At 45.1% G+C, this 20,589-nt stretch overlaps 1 long non-coding RNA gene across 1 annotated transcript in view; it reads right to left on the bottom strand.

Moving 5' to 3' along the window:
- LOC133626718 (uncharacterized) overlaps positions 1–20,589 on the bottom strand; it is a 209,348-nt gene that overhangs the window by 19,974 nt on the left and 168,785 nt on the right. The gene's annotated exons all lie outside the window — the stretch shown is intronic.

The raw sequence follows: 20,589 nt of genomic DNA, 5'->3' as shown, positions 1-20,589 counted from the left end.
TGCTGCAGGATGGACTGTTGGTCATTTGAGACACTTCAGAGGAAGTGCAAGCACTTTAATGCAAACTACTTTACTCGGTTATGCTCTCTTCCTCACCACCTTTCTGTTCAAGCTCTGCACCATCACTGTGACCCTCATCTTCCCTCTATTCCTTGTTTACTAAACAAATGACTTCAGCTCAGTCTGAGCAGTAGTAAAGGCATCACATGCTGCTCTGCTTGGTTTCTGATTACCTTTCATACCACTTGATATATAATTTATATCACTCCACAATAGGAAAAAATCTATTCTTGGTGTCCTATGGAATTCCTACTCAGGGTAATAGAGCACGTGTGAGGATTAACAGCCTCGTGGTTCTAGATGATTAGAGAAACGTTGTCATTAGGAAAAATAAATAGGCAAGTCTGGATGCATAATCAGAATGTAAAGACATCCAGAGTACAAGTACTTACAAAAATCATCTTCATTCTTTCCTTGCCATCCACCTTCCCCCCATATTGGACAGTTCACAGAATCTCAGCCTTCAATTAACATGTCCTGAAAAATAAGTCTTTTCTTTCTTGCGTCCCACTCTCTCACCTTCTTCCCCCTCCAAAAAGAGAGAGGGGAAAATAAAGGGGGGGGGAAAAAAAGCCCTTCCTGATAATTGCACTGGTCCAAATGTGCTGGGGCTTTCATACAGAATGATGGCTTCCCTTGTCTCCTGCATTTGTTCGTCTCCTTTGGGAGGAGCAATTTACAGAAAGCATTATCGATTTTTGCCATAATAGGTACAGAGATGCCTCACTGTCCCTGCTCAGCCAGCTCACTCTCTGCATCACAACTGTCAGGCCAGTTTGTGAAGCCCGTCATTATTTTTTTTCAAGTAAATCCATCACGGGAGTGGGGGAAAAGTGATGAAAATAAAATGATTTTCACCTTGCCATAGAAAGAACGGGCATGTTCCCTAAGAGCAACGAGCACAACCGCTGGCAGCCAAGGGAGCGGAAGGAAATTCAAAGCAAATAAAAGCTGGCTGGGGGGGGAAGGAACGGGAGGAGGGAGGGTGAGGGGGCATGGCAGTAGCTAATTTACTTTGAAGACATTCTGGAATGTTCCTGTTACAGTCGCTATTTACAACTCTTCCAGTTGTGCTCCGTGTTCTCAGTCGCCCGGAAGCGCCGAAAGCCGTGCTTTATGCAGGTATTTTCTTTGGCTTTCGGAGTGTTGAGGAGATTGTGGGGTTTGTGATGCAATTATTAAATATTATTGGTCTGTGGGATGAAATCTGCCTTTAAAGCTCCCTCTGAATGCAGACCACCCACCCGCCACCGCGGTACCGACCGCGCTCCGCTCCTTTGTGCGCAGAACCACTGGGGGGTTTCTCCCACTCCCTGTTCACCAGGGGCAGGCTGAGGCCACTAAACTCATTCTGTCACTCATCAGCATGTGAATGTTGAGGGATACTTACTTCAAATATTTCTGAAACTAAAAAAGCCTTTTAGAAATCAGATCTAAAAACAAACAGTTCCCCCCTGCCCCTCGGTTGTGTTACTGACTCCCCGACAAGTCCTTTGGTATTCATCCCTCCTCCTTGATTAGTTTTTGCTCTCCCCTTCATGTTGGTCACTTATCCCACACGCTGAAGGTCACAGTCTCTAGTACCCTATTCCAGCGGCCCTGGCTTGTTCTTTATTCCTGAAGACAGCCTTGTTTTGGGCTCAGAAGGTTTTATCCAAGACTTGGCTCTGGATCCAATTCCCAGATCCTCAGTTCATTAGCCATGAAAAGTGATAGCTGCTTAAGATTTTTATGAGACATTGTTCCAAAAGCGGTCCGCAGAAACTGCACAATTACCCAGCACGTTGTACAAAGCCCTGGCTGCCTTTGGCACTGACACAAGGAGCTTGATAGCAATCAAACAGCTTAATGAAAAGCAGCAAGTTTGCTCTTGGTAAGGAGCAAGGAATCTGTGAAGTTTGTTTCCAAGTGGTGCTTTCTGTAAATTTAAATCATCGTACCCCTACTTCAGGAGGGCTGGCACTAAAGGGTACACAGCTTGTCTTTCTGACCCTTTCACCCACGCACTTGCAAACATCCAGCATTTAAATCTCATCTGTCTTGCCCTCTGGACTTTCAAGCAGATCTGGATATTAATGGTGAAGCTGGCCATTCGTTGCCATTAGGCCAGGCAAACTGTGAGCAAGGCAGCTGTACAGAAACAGCAGAGGATTTCTTTCAGTCAGGGTGCACCGAAACCACAATAACCAGTCCCACGTCCAAGTAATTACAAGGACGTGATGCAGGCCAACAAAATGTAAGAGGTTTTGAAGTTAAGTGGATACTCTACTGAGCGGTGGATTAAGACTAAACGCAGCCAAATCCAGTCCAGCAAAAGTGCCTTTGACAACTCCGGGGCTCCTCCAGCTGCCACCCAGCCGACACAGACACCCCCTGCCCTCCCTGCCTGCTCCTGCCCAGCCTCTGCCCATTCCCTCACTCAACACCTGACCAGAATGAATCAGAGTCCCTCCAAGATCAGGTCCCAGGTCTTTAAATCCTGCCTTTATCCATCCTTCCAGCCACATCTCAGTCCATGCTGTGCCTAAGCACTGCAGCACATCCTGGAACAGAAGGATGACCATGCTCTTGGTGCAGCTGAGCACAGGGGCTCTGCTGCCCTGACTCCCCAGGGACATTCCCAGGGCCTCAGCAGATCTCACCACCCTGCCTGGGCTGCCTCAGAGGAAATCTCTCTGCCCTGAGAGACCGTGCACACAGAGAATGAGCACAGCACTAAAACTCTCACCACAGGAGTTATTGCGCAGCCCCAACGGCCCCGTGTCACCTGCTGGCTTGGGGGACGGACACCCACAGTCACTGCACCAACAGCATTCCCTGCTCTGCACATGTTTCTGATCTGTGCCTCATCAGATGCATTCACATACACAGCTCTAATATTAAAAGAAAACTACACATAAAGCAACTGGCCAGGTCTTTCCAGGGATGTGCATGTTAACATGAGATAGCATTGCTGCTGACAGCAACAGACAGCACAGGAACATTTTCAAAGGGGCAGCAGCAGGCGTGACACGGGCCCAGTGGCGTTGGGCTCGTAGCCCTCAGCCCCCCGCTGTCCCTCGGTCCCTGCCGCCGTCACCCACCCAGCACAGCTGGTGCAGGAGCTTCTCCTGTGCCTGAAGCAGCTACAGGAAATCAAAGACATCCTCGGTTTCTCACTAGAAAGCAAAAATTAAACTTCATAATATAGATCAAGCATACCAAGAAATTGTAGCTGGTTTATTAATGCAGAGAGCAGCTATTACTGATATTTATCGAATCCGCGCTGCTGTGCAAACAGGCCCAGTTTCAATAGCAGGGTAATTCTGTCAATGAATTACCATCCTAAGGGAAAAATTAGTTTAAATTAGTTTAGTTTGCTCTTTTGCTCTAACAAGTATGTTCCAGATTGTAATTGTTTTTAAATCTCTTCTTTGGTATGTATGCACTAAGCATTGTGTCAGAGCAGGTGGCTACCTTATGTCTCTCTCATTTAGCCAATATTGCGCTCCACTTAATTCATACATATGTTCAGACACATGCATACACACCCCAAACAGATGTATGCACAGAAACAGACACATACGTGGCTGCTGTTTAATAGAACAAGTACAGTGAAAACATTAGGACTGGGAAAATCTGGACAACAGCCTGCAGAAAAATAACTTTTGTGTAACACTTTAATTTTAAGCTATATTAAATTAATCATGATCACAAAAGGAGCATGTGCTGAAACCAGCCACGTCCCAGTGTCTGACACCCCGACACTTACATCTTGGAACAAAAGGGGTTTCCTGTGTGTACAGAGCATCTCCCTTCACGTTTGGAAAATGCTGATTACATCAAGAGTGGCTTCACTCTGAAAAATCACTACAGAAACGGCAACTTCTTACTCAAAGATCCTGTCCCCATGTGCAAACAGGGTCAAGTATGTTGACTTTAGTGACAAAACAGCTATTTACCGCTTCTTAGCGATTCCAGGTCAATATAGATAATAGTGAGTGTGACTGTTGTACTACTTCACACCAAATACTGCAGAGTTTACTGAGCTTTAAATCAGTTTTAACCAGTGTAAATGCAAAGGAAAACAAAGGGAAGAGTCCGATTCAAGGGACGCGTTTATGCACGAGAATTGCCACGGATCTCACCAAGGCCACCTGTCTGCACTGATGCAAACTTCTGATAGAGACACACTGAAACGGGTTTGAATCAGTCAAGTACAACATGCTGCACCCTGACAGTGCTCACAGGAACACTGGCTAAAGCACGCTTTCCTCAAAGCCTTGCAGTTGTCTGATGAGACCGACTCGCAGCCCTGAAGCACCACGCTACGCAGGCTCTCCAGCAAAGCCCCACACTTCTCCCCTTCATTTGCTAAGGGTTACTTTTGCTATGGCCAGACAGCATTTGTTGGGATCTCCCATCACTTTCTCATTTTCCTTTGCAAAATATAACAGAAGAGGCAGCAGAATTCGCTCCCTGCAAGTCCTTCTGCACTCCTGGGGTCTGTCAGAAACGGGAATGCAGTTGCTGGTCAGATCTCAATTTTAACAGCTTTGTTTATTTTCATGTTTGTTAAAGACTGACAACACCATGCTACAGTTCTCACCTACATCAAGCACAACGTTAAACAAACGTTATCTAATGAGAAATTAGGATAGCTGCTCATCTAAGAAGAGTGAAATAAACTGGGAATGTAATTTGAATGGCTGTGTACACGTGTACGTAAGGGGAGTGATGCATCCTCAGATAAAACCCATGGATGGAATTTCCTTGGCTTTGATGGTCCACAGAGTAAAAGTTGGAAGAACGAAGCATCTTTATATTTTGGGTGGAATTAAAATAGGAAGGGAGTATCTAAGAAAGTGGGTTATTTGTGGAAAAACATACCCTGGCTCAAACGCTAGAGTAGAAATGAAGTCTGCTGTTCTTTCTTTGTGTTCAGCCTCTGGCTGTCCAGCTGGTAACCAGATCATGTGGAACACAGGCCTCTGAAAGGTGGAAAAAGATCTGCAATATGAAGCACTGCTGTTTTACTGCTAATTCAATAGGAAAAAAACCCTATAAAATATTAAAGAAAGTATTTAAAAATATATTAAACACAATTTGTACCATAATAGCTTAACCTGACATCAAAATGCAGCTTACAGCTTGTTTGTCCCGAGTTTCATAGTGTGGATAACAGAATAACAGGCAGAATGTTCCATACAGCCCCCAGCGTTTGACAAAATAGGATTTGGGCTTCGTTAAAACAAATTCCAGGTGGAAAATTGGGCATGCTGATAAAAGCAGTGCAGGAAAGAGTGTTAGCTCTGATAGGGTAGGATGGGTATTGAATTCACTCTTAACATTACAAGATTTAATTAAAGAGGTTGACCTTAGGACCCCAAACAGTGACAAGCTAAGATAGCCATTCCTGCTACAATGTGGTGTTACAAAAGTTAATTCTTTTTAATATGACTCAAACTGGAATGAATATAGAATATCCTAATTCAGAGGAGAAGCACGGAGTACATTCTGCACCTCGCTGCCAAGGTAAAACAAAGAACATACATATAACACACAAACATTCGTGTATCTGAACACAGACCAGCCACCCAACGAGGATTATTTTTTATTTATGAGTCAGAAGGGTTTTGTGCAATTTCCTGTGGCCATAAATATCATCATCTCTTTGATGTCCCTTCTTAATCAGAAGAAGGAACCAAAAGGACAGCAGAGGGGCTTGGGAACACCCTTGGATCTGAGTGTGTGGTGGTCCGTAGTTGGGTGCTAACGCCTCCCAGCCAGCGGTTCCACTCGCAACCACTGCAGAAATATTATCCTTGAAACTCAATAAAGGCATAAATAGATATTTTGAAGTCAAGTTCTTCTCCAGTTAGTGTTTCGGCCTGAATTTGTTGTCCATATACTGATGGCTGTGTGCAAAGTCAGTACCTGTTGTCCATTACCTGCCCTGCACCCGACACTGCCTGCCACATTTGTCATGTAAACTAACAAGAAGCTGCACAAAGAAAGTCAACCCTAAATTAAAGATGAAACATTCCTTAAGTAAGATTTATGGAGAGGAAGTGACCTGTGTGGGGGGGGAAAGCCATGGATGACAGTAGGACATCACTGTCAGTGGCTGACCCTTATCAATAAGGTAAAAATATGCTGAAAACTCTGGAAATCGTTGAACTTAGAACATCTGCAAATGTTAATGTGTAAAAAACTGCATTATTTTCCCCCTTTGATAGCTTCCTCTTTCCCCAAAACAGACCCCAGTCAAAATCCACAAAAAGGATTTTTGAACAAAAACACAGCGAGCCTAAAAAACCATCTGGCCAATCAAATTTACAACAATAGAAACAGTGCAATAAACCTTCACTTCTGAAGAATAAAGATGTATTTTTAAAGGCTTTATATACAGCAATTAAATTAAGGTACAGTTCTAAAGTAAAACTCACTTCAGCTGCAAGACTGAATAAAGACAAGCAGCAAAGCAAAGTCAGCTCAACAGCACACTGCTGTCATCATTAAAAAACCCTCCACTAATCCTTGAAAAGATCCAAATGAACAACCCTATAGGTACATTCAGCACAATTTCTTGCTGTGGGATGGTCCACACTGCTGCACTGAAACTATCCTGAATTGCCAGCCTCACTCTGATGGGCCACCTTAAAACCTGTGGGCTTGAGGTTGAGCTCAGGAATAAAGCATCGTCATATAAGCTTAATAGTGTGACCAGATCTCTCCTGTGATCACTACAGTATAAGACAAATACTACCAAAGCTGTATTTCTCTGCTCTCTCTAAATTACTGTAGCAAATAAGAAGGAAACATACAAATGGCTGTGCTGGGTCTGACCAAATGTCCACTTAGTCCTGTGTTCAGCATCCAAGAGTCATCAAAAGCAGGTACCCAGGGAGGAGTGTGAGAGCAGAGCAGGCATATAGCGATACTTCCCTCAAACACTCTCCCAGGCTCTGACAGCTTGCTGCTCAGGGACCTCCCGAGCAGAAGGGATATGCCTGTGTTTAATATCTCTTAATGGATTTCTCATTCCATGCTCTTGTCCAGTCTCCCCTTCCACCTATGTAAACTTATAGTATCCATCATCCTTGAGGGGTGCAGAAAGGAAACTTTCATCATACTTTTACATTCCCCTTCATTTGCAGCACAGCTGAACAGCTTGTTGCTTTAAAAGAGCAGAGCATGTCTCCTGGATGATGACTAATCAATGCTACATCTCTAAATGCCAACAAATCCTACACCCAGACTCCCATTTTCATTTTGGTGAGGATCACTCATTTGCAGCACACTGTCGTTCCTGATGTGACTGTCTTTTGCAGTCTCACTTTCCAAGGGCTTCTTCTCTGTTTAGTGAATTTTGTGCATAGTTTAACACTTTATGACTTTTCCAGTGCCTTTCTTCAGGAAGCCTGTGTGATGTCAGCCAGAATTCCTGTTTAACTCTATGATTTCCCTCTTTTGCTGTCAGAGAAATACTGGAAACTTGGGGTTGTTTTTGAGAAGCTAGATAAATAACAACCAGGGAGGTGCTGACAGTGTCTTCATGTGATAAAGGGATTCCTACCAAAAAAAGGAAAACAAACCCAGTCTACCATCTGTCCCAATTGCAGCTGGGCCCTTGGATCCAGGTTGGACTCTCCCTCATAGCAGGACGTAGGTTTCTCTATTAGCATCACATCTGTGTGTGCAGCTCCTTTACAGATCCTAACAAATGCCTTAGCCTAGGTGCCTTATTTCACTTTCTATGTCCAAATCCTCTGTGCTTACACTTATTTACTTAATTTTAAAGTCGTGGTTTCTTGTTGTGTTTTTAGGGCTCTGTTTTAGCACAGCTCCTGCAGAGACCCCTTCCCTTCTGCACAGGTACCAGCTGAGACCCCCTGCTTCATTTGCTCCCGCTAAGCGAGATCCCACGACAGCCACTGCTGCATCATACTTGACAAATGAAGTGCTCTTCAGCACTATAGTTTTTTTGGCTAAAGAATCCATAGCAATTCCTGTTATTTTCCTTATCTAACAATGAACAGAACCAAAGATCTGACTATTCAAAGAATACAACTAAGAATAGTTTAAAAACCCCCAAATCTTGCAGTCCATAGAGGCTGAAGGTCCATCTTTCAGAACTAGAAAGCAACTCTTCTGCTCCATCTCCAGTACTTTCTACCCAAGCCCATCGTTTGCTATGGCATGTTTCTGTCTCATGTTTATATTGTGGCACCATCATCAAGTTCTCTACCAAAGGAAGAAATGACAGCAACTGCCTTAAAGAACTAGCAAGTTAAATGTCAAGCTGTAGAAGTGGATAAAATTAGTAAGTGGAGCTGGATAGGTGACAGGGGAGAGCATGAACTAACCATAACTGGATATGAACAACCCACAGCTCGCCGAGTGCTCTGTCATTACCAGGCTGCAGTCTTTAGCAGGCAGAGATTATTTTTTAAGGAGATGTGAAAGAAGGGAGGGCAGTGGCTGTGGGGACTTTGAGTGCTTTTCTCACTCTTCACTGACAGGATGAGAGAAAGTGCAAAAATCCTCATCAGGAAAGGGAGAGATGAGAATAAAGGACAAAGCCATGCCAGAGGAGCGAGCTTGGGCAAAACTGCAAGGGGACTGAAATAAAGTCAAGAGATTTTGTTGGACGCAGTGGAGCCAACAAATGGCCTTAAACAGGGGCGTGATGTAGCCAGAGCAGTGAAATCATCTCATTGCACATATCTGCAGTAGATCTAAGAGGAGTGAGGCTGCCGGAGTGAAGTCTGTGGGAGCAGGGCCAGGGTGATCATTGCCAAGGCAGAGGCAGGGCTCAGGGAGCAGACAGCAGATCCTGGGTGAGACAAAGTTTACAGCCTTGACACAGATCAGAGCAGGATGGCATATCCAAGTTCAGCTGGGCATTTGAAATGGAGCCTGTGGGTATCGTGAGAGCAGAAACAACAAAATAACACTGACAGTGCATGAAGCTCCATTTGGTATAAAATTACCACCTCTGCTTTGTCAGGCACACAGCACCTCCCCAGCCCTTGCACACCAATCACCTGCCACCTTCCATTTGTTCCCAAGTCTAAACATACAGACGTGTCCTGTCCATCCAGAGAGACCTCGATCACTCGGGTGTCTGCAGGCACATGGCTATCAACACTTAGCTGAGGTTCAGGCATACATTTTCTGTGTGGATTTGGGATGTCTTTCCTGGCTCAGACACACAAGTTTTGGCACCAAGATGACTCAGAAAAAAATCCTCCCTAGCAGCTGAATTCCGAGATGCAACTCCCACTAGAAATGATGTTAAATGATGTAACCTCACAGTTCCATTGGATTTGCAGGAGATTCGACACCATACATTTGGCCTTCTCTTTCTCCCATCACTCCTTTCTTCTGCTACTGTATGGCTGCCCACACAGGATTTTCTGAGCAATACAGACAATAGGTTTGAGAGGATTATCAGACTAAGTGAAAATGTCTACAAACCCCAAATTCCTCCGTGGAACCCAAATGACACAGCATATCAGTCCACTTTTTGTAAAAGCCTGATCTGTCTGCCTTAGGGCATTATAGATTCTCCTGGCCTCATCTGAGACAAGTACAAAATACACGTCTGACTTCTCCTGCTTTCAAATTAACCGACAGATGCAAAGAGAAGGATTCAGGGTTGCTCTAACCGACATAGCTGCTGTTTCATCTCCTGCTAGGTTTTACTCCTGCTCTTTGAACAGATGGGATGGGGTTAAGATCAGGCTGTTTCCTGTTGCCTATGTATCTGATGCTCAAACCCCTGATGTCAGAGGGTATAAACTTCTATTTAATGCTACTTCGAAACAGATTTTTTCCCCCAGAAACAACAGATATCTGCTGAGACCCTGCCTTGGGTAACAAAGATCACAAGTTTCCACTCTTGGCTCCCCCAGTGCTCCTCTTTCTCTTGGTCCTGGATGGGCTTCCAAACTCACAGCCTCCACCATGGCAGGACAGCTGCCATCACTGTGATATGGCCATCTCATTCAAAGGAACCTGACAAAGCACAAGCCACTGTCTTGAGCTGCTGTTCATTTATATTTAAATCATCTTTTCATCCAGTGACCCCACCAGCACGTGCCTCACTGCTATCCAGTGACCGCACCAGCACGTGCCTCACTGCTATCCAGTGACCGCACCAGCACGTGCCTCGCTGCCATCCAGTGACCCCACCAGCACGTGCCTCACTGCCATCCAGTGACCGCACCAGCACGTGCCTCACTGCTATCCAGTGACCGCACCAGCACGTGCCTCACTGCTATCCAGTGACCCCACCAGCACGTGCCTCACTGCTATCCAGTGACCGCACCAGCACGTGCCTCACTGCTATCCAGTGACCCCACCAGCACGTGCCTCACTGCCATCCAGTGACCGCACCAGCACGTGCCTCACTGCCATCCAGTGACCCCACCAGCACGTGCCTCACTGCCATCCCGTGACCCCACCAGCACGTGCCTCGCTGCCATCCAGTGACCCCACCAGCACGTGCCTCACTGCCATCCAGTGACCGCACCAGCACGTGCCTCACTGCCATCCAGTGACCCCACCAGCACGTGCCTCGCTGCCATCCAGTGACTGCACCAGCACGTGCCTCGCTGCTATCCACGGACAGCTGCTGCTGTTTTGTGCCACATAGACTTGCCTCTATGTGCTCTGCCACAGAAGAACTGAAAATATGCAGGAACTTCATGAAAATGCTCATGTTGGCCTTCCATCAAGATGATGGAGGAAGAGGAGTCTTCCACTACTATTCCATGTGATAAAGAGCAGTGGATGCTGCTGTTACCTCGGAATCATCCACCTTTGCAGCAGCAAAGCCCAGGCAACGGGCAGGCAAACACTTTGTGGTTACAGATACTTACACAACATCTTCAGAAAGTAACCAGGGGAAAAAAAAAGCAAGCAGCACTGTGGCCTTTTCAGCCTTTGGAGACTTTGGTACAAGAAGCCAGAAAGAACTTTGTGCTCTCAGAAGAGCCTTGCAGCAGGTCTGAGGGCCACAGGGATCGTGACCTGACCTCACACTGCAAACTGACCCAAGGAGAAGGCAAGCTTGCCATCAGCACCACCAGATCTTCCTTCTTCAAAAGGACAGAAAGCCAAACCAAGACACGATGCCCCAGATAAGGCCCCAGGGAAGAGGAGAAGCGTGGCTCACACCCAAGAGCCAACCTACCCCTCCACCACCTCCATCGAGCAAAATCCACCTCTCGCTATAGATGTCGCTGCGGCCCCATCCAGAGCACCTGCACACCCACGGCTGCCTGATGGGAGCAAGGAGAGCATGAAGACTTGAAAATTAATGATGTCAGCCTGTCTTCATATATCAAGCTAATTTGAAAGGGCTTTAATTTTCTTAAAGGATAAAAAAAGGTTTCTTTGCTAGATTAAACTTGCAATTGTCATTCATATATTGTTTATAAGGTACTCATCTCCTCACTCTGTATTTTTTTGTTTTTGATTTTGTATACTAGTTAGCAGTGAAGACTTGTCTGCGTGTATCAGAAGGAATAAAGAGAGAAATGTCCTTAACTGTCAGTTTTAATAAGAGGAGTCAACATGCCTCTATTCAGGTTAAATATTGCCCTGTCACATTTCAATAGAGTCAACAGATTTTTTAAAGAAAAGTCAAAAGCACTGTGTTTGCAAAAAATAATAATAAAAAACCCTACCCCCCACCTCCTTGTCACAGAGTGTCAAAGCCCCTTCTTTACTTGGGGGGGCGTGAAGGCAGGACAGAAAATTCTTTTGTAAAATGTGAAAAATTACTACTCATAATTGGCACTGACATGAAAAAGGTTGGGTTTTTTTGTTAGAAAAACAAAGAAAATCTCTAATTTAATAATCACCTGCAAAGTGTTATTGTGATGGGAACAAAAAACACACAATCAAAGTCATCTCTTTTAAGTAACTATAGTGTTTTTAAGCAATCACTGCACTTTACTGCAGCTCATACACATAAACCGATGATGTGCAAAGTATAACAAGATGCTCCAAATTCCTCAAGTAAAGTTTCTCAAATAACAAGTGACAAGCTACACAGGAGAGGAGCAAGAAAGAACCTGTCAGTTAAAAAGCAAACACCAAAGTGAAGCACAAGGAGGAGATTCCACGGCAACTGATACCATCAAAATCTGCTAAAGTTGACTTAATCTACTGGGCAGAGTCTGATCTTACAGCCTGGTAAGGGAGACCTTCCTGACCTTCACACAGGGCTCATCCTGCCTGCTCGAGTTCTACAGGGAAAGAGGAGACACAAAGCAGATGTCTCAGAATAAAACACAATTTAAGAGCTCTTAATTTACTTCTAGTGACAGCATTCAAAGACTAAGATCGTTACTTGGGATTACTTGTGCTTTGCTTTACTTTGCTGAGGAGAAACACTGTTCAGAAGTTAGTTCTTGGTCTGTGCTACCTCAGTTCACAACCACAGTAATAAAGAAGGGAACACAGACCTCAGGAACTCATTCAAAGCTCCAGAAGTGGACAAGAGGACGATGAAAACAGAGTCACTTCTCAAGAGAGTAGTGTGAACCAATTCATAACCCAACAACTGCTTCTGTCCTCGCAGCCATCCTCAGTCCCTGCAGAGGGATGGATGGATGGATAGCTGCCGTTCCAAGCAGCCTCTGGAGCCCCACTCCACGCTGTCCCTGGGAGCCCCTGCTGCCAAGGCTGGCCCGCAACAGACAGCTGCTTGGATGAACTATGGGAGTCTCATAAACCCTCAAGTGAGGTGTGAGCCTTTGTTTTCATGGGGTAATCACCAGGGGTGACATCGTGTCCTGCATTTGGGGAACATGCAGTATTACAGAAGCACCAACATCTGTAAAACTGGTTTCATGCAAAGTTCCCAAAGCCAAGCTCACACAGGTCAGCGATGCCAAAAAAAGCTCCTCAGTTCAGGTAAGCCAGATCCCCAAATCCAGGTGGTTCCCGAGATTCTGTTTTACAAGCCATCTGCCAGATGCTTACGTTTCATTTCAGACACTAATTTTCATGAAACAGCCCTAAGATTTATCCAGTGAAACCAAACCCTGCTGTGTGCAAAGCCAGGACAGCCTGAGCGGAAAAGCAGAGCGTCGGTGCTGCGTTCCCCCCGTCCCCTGCGAAGGCTCGCGGCGGCCAGCCCTGCTGGGGATGGCTTTTCCATCCTGCCCAGCGCCCGCTGCCTTTGGTGCCTGCCCAAAGCTCCCTGCTGATTGTGCCCCGTGCTGGCTGCCAAGGATGGTCCTGCAGGAACAGAGCCGCAGCCCTGGTCCTGCTGCTGGCCCACGAGCCTCAGCCCTGCACCCAGGCAGCCAGCCCCGGTATGCAGGAAGAGGATTACCTGACGTTACATTTTCTTGCTTTACAACAAGCAATTTATGAAGAAATCAAAACCAGAGTGACTTTGTCTTGAAACAGGGAGTTCTTTGCTCCTGTTTCTTCGTATTTATCTTTCAGATAGCTTGTGGGCTTTAACAGCTATAACAAGTGCTTTCACTCTGCGCTGGCTGCAACACTGTGCACTGAAATAGGAAAGGAAGCAAACCTTTGCATGGGAAGACTGATACTAAACCACACCACGACGTGCTGGAGGTCTGGATTGGAATTCAAGAAGTGATATTGTCTCATATCATTAATTTTTTCCCGTCTTTTTTCCTTTTGCACAGGTCTCCAACACAACCCCCTGTGCACACAGCCGAGGCCTCGGCAACGTCCTTCTCTGGGGCAGAGTAAACGCTCATCAGGTCAACAGTATGCTCAAACACTCCCTGTTTATTTCTCCTCTCCATCAAGCTCTTAGTATAAGAAGCTTTCAGCTTTGTGTTTAGTGTAAGTGAAGTAAATTCGGAGGGAATGGCAGTGGCCTCATCGCTCCCCCCCACGCTCTAACGTCTCACGGCGCTTCCCATTCCTGCAGGATGCACTGTCACCACTGAAACCACAACCTGATGTCACACGAAGGTAATTTCCCTTGGCATTTCACTTGTAACTGCAGCCTTCCATATGCATACTTTTCTGAGGCAGACGTCGCTAGTGTGACCTCATACAAACAGACAACAAATTTCATAAATGAATCTTGGTAAGACAGGGTTCATTAATCTGTAAGAGACTCCCGTTGGATGCCAACCCAAAGGGCATACCACTGACATTCTGTGATGCATTCCGACGTACAAAAGTAGTTCCAAATTTGCAGTCATTATCCAAATAAGCCTCTTGATAAGTCAAAACCCCTAATTATATACTTAGCTTGTGGAAAAAAAATGCAAAGGAATTTCACCAAATCCTCACCTTCCCAGGTAATGCACATTTAATTGCACAGCTCCGTGTAAAGTGGTGTTTAATCAGAGTTTCCACTCTCTTTGCTCAGTATACACAGGCATTACAACCAATCTAGCAAAGCCCACAATGACAACGGCAGGATCCAACAAATATTTCACACTTTGTTCAGATAAATCTTGCAAAACTCCTTCTTTGCCAATTAAAAGACGACATCACGCTTACCACACAGAGAGGGTCCCCCAAGTCCTTCCACGTCTCACCACGCTTGTTCGGGGATCTTTTGTTGGGTTAGTTTGTCTGGTTTGGGTTTTGGGGGGTTTGTTACACTTTGTTTGTTGTTGGCTTTTTGACTTGAGCAATTTGTATCTTTCTCACCCTGACACATAGAGGGAGCTTTGTGGAATTCACATAGAGATGAGCTCTCCACATTTGGGGGTATTTTTTTCAGCCCTACAATTTTTTTAAACACACAGAAAGCTGTCCCAAATCAATCTTAATATTTATTAGAACTCCTGTTGAGAGATGCATATCTGAGCATGCCCACACACTGTGTTTACAAGCAAAGGCATATGCATAAGCAACTTCCTAATTTGCACCTGCAGCCATAACCTTTTGGCATGCAGGTGAATACTTCCATTCTTTCCCTTGGGGCACTTACCACAGTCCCAGGAAAATCTGGACCTGTATATCTAAGAAGCTCCACTGTCTAGCCAAGCTCGAAACCCTTTTTCTGCCCGTGGCAGCACTCTTCTCATTAAGTATGGCCATTTTTCCTTTCTTCTCCCTACGTATACAGTGTTTTCAACTTTGGAACGCTGTCTTTGACTGTAGCAGAACTCCAACACACTTCAGCAGGTACAGAACTCTTTGGAGATTACTGCCCAGCACACCCTGGATTAAATCTCACAATTAGGAACTCAATTTGCATTCTCAAAGTGAAATTCATTGTTGTAACTGCAACAGCAGTTGACATAGTAGAATAAGCTATTGTTGAAGTATTTCCAGCAAAAGGTCATTTACTTAAAGCCTTCAATTTTTCTTGACAACCTCTCAGGAACGAATAGCACAGTTGCTCTGTGCCCAAATAAGTCTTACTGACCACCCTGCTTACTTCCATCTGGGCTATTATCACCCATCACAGACCTCCCTGGCTGTAAAATGCACTTTGGGGTATTTGACACTTCAACATGCACAAGCCTGAGAAGATTTCAGTGTCACCAGCTGAGGATCAGGGCAGAGCAGTCCTGCTGGGGCTCCTGTGTGATGCTGACTACCAGCCCACACATGCAGCACGGCTCCCATCAGTGCCAGAGCATCATCGTGCTTGACTCAATGGTCCTGAAGGTCCTTTCCAACCTATGTGGTGGAAAACCGAAACGTTGCTTCCCAAAAGCAGGGATTCTGCCAGGCTGAGGAGTTATTGTGAATGACACCTTTTCAACATGACTCATCTCTGCTTAAATTTATGCTGTAACCCCTGTTTGAGGAATTCTCCCTGCACACATCCCTGTATCCCATCTCTGGCTGGAAGAGATTCCCAACAATGTCTCATAGCAGACTCATCCTAAGACATCCTGCCTTCAGAGTGTGTGTGTGCCATTTCATTATACCAGCCCTGCTGCTGTTGTTACACAGTCTAATAAACTTTAGGAGTGTAGAGTTACTCGAGTGAACATTATGTTAGTCTTAACATTATCCAGGGGTAGGATTGTCATATTCATAAATTATTCTCTCATTGAACAGAGAAAGAGAGGGGAACCTCCTAGTTATGATTTTACTATAAATACCTCTAGTGGAGAAGATGCAGGCTCAACAGAATTCAGCTCTTCAATTGCTCCCACGAATCACCTATCATTCTTCCCCCTGCCCTCTTTAATCACACAGTATGGCCACGGAGCAGAGGGGAAAGCGTGGCTCCCACCCAGCACACGCAGTAACTCCTGTCTGTTCTGTGGGGCTTTGTCATGCAAAAACCATAATGTCTTATTGATGAGCTGATATTAAGCTATTTTTGGTATCAGAACACAGGAACTCCTTTTCAGAGGCTCTTCTATGCAATGTTGTCCAAGAAAAATCTGAGAGAAGAAACAAGGTGTGTAACGTGAGGCTGCTGCAAGTACACTGGCTAACTGCACAGAGCGCTCAGACTGTTTAAACTCCTGCAAAAGCAAGAGAACACATGCAGGGTACTTGTCTTCAGTCCCAGCCAAAACTTCTATCTCAGCAAGAGGGTTTTTTAACATTTGTGAAGTGATATAAACTGCATTTTACACACATTTTAAGCCTCCCATTTAAAGGTTGCTTGTTTGGTTTTTGGTGGCAAACAGGTGATGTGTTTGTGGATACTGTTGTGATTCACACAACTCATGTTTGTATTTACTGTAGCTGCTGAGTATCTTTAGTGCTGTTACTAGGTGAGCAAGTAATCAGCTCAATGTCTTTTGGCCCTGGAACATAAAGTGTTAGTGTAATGAGTATTCTCACCCACCCCTTCCCCCCACACACAAGAAAACCTGGCTGTTTGCTGAAGATATATTCAGTTGTTTGTTCTTTGCAGGTAAGAAGATTTCCTCCAGAAGCCTTGATGCTTTGCACATCACAAAACGACAGGGAACAACTCAGCACCTGCCCCGCTGCAGGGTCAGGAGCATCCCCTGCTTTGGGGCACACTCCTCCCATGGCAGGTAAAAGGGGGCATCAAAGACCAACACATTGCAGGTCTAAGAGAGGTCACCTGCTCTAGCCAGACCTTCTGTTCAAGCTGGACTTTTCACTACGATCCCATTGGTTTAAAATCATGGCCCAGTAACTCCCTGGGGCACGTTCAGGTGAATTTGGTTGCAACCTACAGACTGTTCTGAACCTCTCTGTCAGCCCACCCAGAAGCCCAAGAAAACCCCCAGAGCACACAACAGCACATGCTGGTGTTACTCCTGCAGTGCACTAAGCCACACTTGTCTATCTGACAGCCTCCTGTTGCACCTTGGGGTGGCTCTACACCTGAATTAGAATTGGAGAGATTTATACTCACACATCTAATAAGATCCAACAACCATCACACACGTGTGCAAGTCAGAAACTAGAGAAAAGGCTTAACAACAAAACACAGCCAGACCTCGCTGGTAGGAGCCACTTCCTCATATAAAATTCGGGGATGGGGTGGTCGCAGGAGACAGAAAACTCCCCGATGACTCCAGGAAACTCCATAATCCACCCAACTAATCCAGTTTTAATTATATCAATAAGCAGACAGGGGACCAGACTATTTTTTCAGGATAGAATGTAATGTATGAATAATTTTTCATGCTATTTCTATTCTGCTTTTAAAGAACACCTAGAAGTTATCAGTGTGAGCAAATCTACGAGGAAAAAAAAATGTAATAATGTAGCATCACCATATAATAAGGTTTTGATGTTTGTGTCCCCCGTGAGAACAGCGAGAACAGCGCCCAGGCCGTGCTGTGGCTCCGCGCAGCAGCACCGAATCGCTCAGCGCACGGGAAGAGGCGAAAAAAAGGTGTTTGTTCCTTAGTTCCTTGCTTGAAAGTAAAAGTGTATCCTGAATTGCAAAGCATTTCCCACCAGAGAGCATGAAAATGGTAAAGGAGGGAAAGAAGTGCTGCTCACAGGTATAAGCACATCTAAGAGATAAGAAAGGATTTTCAGCAGAGCAGAGCACGAGCAGCCTTGCCACACGAGGGAACCCATCAGGCTGAGACAGCCTGTGCTGCACAGTCATATAAACAAAGAAGCCTACTTTATGTGAAATTCAAGGCAAGACAGCAGCATCACAGTTCTTAAAAATTCCTGTTAAGGCCAAATTTTCCTTTTAACAAAATATTAAGGGGATGGGGAAGATTCAAATCAAACCCAGCGACGTCAGCAAGCCCTCCGCTGACTTTATCAACCGTTTTACATCTTGTTGCATCCTATTCATCATTCCTCACACCTATATATAATCTTCAAGTCTCAACTATCTGATACAGAGAAATTGCTTTCACACAGACCCATGAAGCAGTCATTTCTCTTCTGCAATTACATAATAAATGTGACTGGTGCAAAGGCTGGAAAAGAATTTCTTGAGACAAAAGCAGGGTGCTCTGCAATGGCAGCTCTGGGTCCCTGACACTCCACGAGGCGACATGAAACACGGCTCATTTAGTTCTCAGCATCTCTGAGAGAAGTCCAAACGTTTTCACACACGCTGGCTCCTTGCAGAACAATGCTGGTCAAACACTCACACAGCAGTGCAGGAGATGCCACCAACCAGCAGAAACCAAACCTTGGCTGCTTCCTGTACCACTCAAGCTACGTGGTGTAGAAGCTTCTTTCAGGTGTATGGTTTTGACAGCAAGACAGACACAGTAGTCACTCTGTGTGGTGTCACCCAGGGACCAGCTCAGCCCTCAGCCCCAGCAACCTGCCCCAGTCAGACTGGCAGCATCACAACCCCAAACTTGAGTTGTTTGATTTTCCCCCAAGAACCTTCTTCTGACTTTAGCTCTTGGAAATTGTTGTCTCTTCCAAATCATTTTTAAGCCCATTTTTGTAGCCTGAAATAACAGCTTTCCTAGAGAAGGCTGTGGCCTGATGGCAAACAAAGTGTTTAGCAGATTCTGATTTGCAAAGACTCTTAAGATTCCTTTCTAAAGCAAAGCTTGGAAAAACTGTTATAGCAACACTGAACTACCTTATTACTCCTTATTTGTTGTCATTTCTGGAACAAAATATTTCTAGTCTTTACTTTAAATACACAGTAGCTCTAGACAAAAATAACACTGAACTTCAAGACGTGAAAATCTCAACACAACTGGAGGGATACATAGCTGTTCAATGCATATTCTCCTCTTTCAGGGCTTTGTTACAATTTGGAAAGACAAAAACTCCATAGGAGCTCTGTTTACACAGTCCCTCGTAGAACTTTGGTTTTCCATGTGCAAATGGTAAAGATGAAAAGAGCTACAGAGAGAGATGGTGAGCTGGAAACAAATTCCTACATTCACTTTCCTTTTTCAGGACTATCTCTTAGTTTCTATCCCAGGGCTGGTCTGTATGTAAAGCACAGAGTGCTGGCTGCTTCAGAAGTCACAAAAGCATAACCCCATTTGGGTCTAACTTGTGTTTCCAGGGATGGACATGGCAGGATGTTTAAGTTAAATGCTATCTTATTTTTAGAAGTCTGAAGAAATTCACAAAACTAAAGCAGTTTAACAACAGTGTAACTGATGTGTCCGAGGGAGGTGTGTCATTGCAAATAAATGCTAATTCATTTCCTACCACATCTTGGTTATTAACCCTGTTTCACAAAACCCATTTGTGTTCATTTGCAAATAAGGAAGGTAAAATAGATGGTGCTCTATAAAATGTCTTTTGTTTATTGTCTCACTGTCCCCTCTCACCAGGCTGTTGCTCCACCTGCAATATCTCTGCCACGAAGACTTAAAGCAACTCAAACCCTACTGAACCCTCAGCTATGATACACCCTAAGTAGTAACACCAGCTTTGCTGCTTCTCCCCAGAGAAGAGGCAGATGCACGGTTCCTCTGCAGCCTGCCCTGACTGAGGTGGTGGCACCAGCTGAGGTCCAACACCTCCACTGGAGTCAATTCTTTACACTCTTGAGACAAGCACAGATGCAAATCCTCCCACTCATGATCTGCCAAGAGGAAATCAGCAGCAGAATCACTAACTTATTACAGCAGAGCATCCCAAAGGCAGAGCACAAGCTTTCCTTCTGCCTTTCAGCATGTGGCATTGTTATTTTTGTCTTGCTCCCATGGCCTTTTAAAACCAGATCTGGCTGTGGTGATGAAAAGTGCTGCCAAAATTGGTCTTCCCATTGCAGACCAAAACCTGAGCCAGCTACTGCACAATCTGTGAACTCATTTCTTTTCACCCCTGATACTCCAAATAGGAAAACAAATAAAGATCAGGACTGAACAGTTTGTCTGGGACAGTAACAAAGGGCAGTGTGTCAGCTATTTACATTTTATCTTATTCCATTTCCACACCAAACACAATATTTCCAAACCATGCTCGGTCCTGCTGTACCTCCAGTGTCTCTGCTGCTGCTCTGGAGGGGTTGTACTGGGTGATCTTTCAAGGTCCCTTCTAACTCTTAAGATTCTGTGATTCCTTTCCCTTGGAGCAGGACAGATTTACCTCTGGATTTACAAACTGATCCCCTTGCTCAGCTCAGGAAAATCAGACCTTCTGCAGTGCAATTATTTGTCTGGAGGCAAGCAGCACTCCCAT

This window comes from Colius striatus, chromosome 14 (assembly GCF_028858725.1).
Source record: "Colius striatus isolate bColStr4 chromosome 14, bColStr4.1.hap1, whole genome shotgun sequence".
Taxonomy (NCBI): Eukaryota; Metazoa; Chordata; class Aves; order Coliiformes; family Coliidae; genus Colius; species Colius striatus.
The sequence above is the reverse complement of the archived record's forward strand: the minus strand, read 5'-3'. Positions and strand labels throughout refer to the sequence as shown.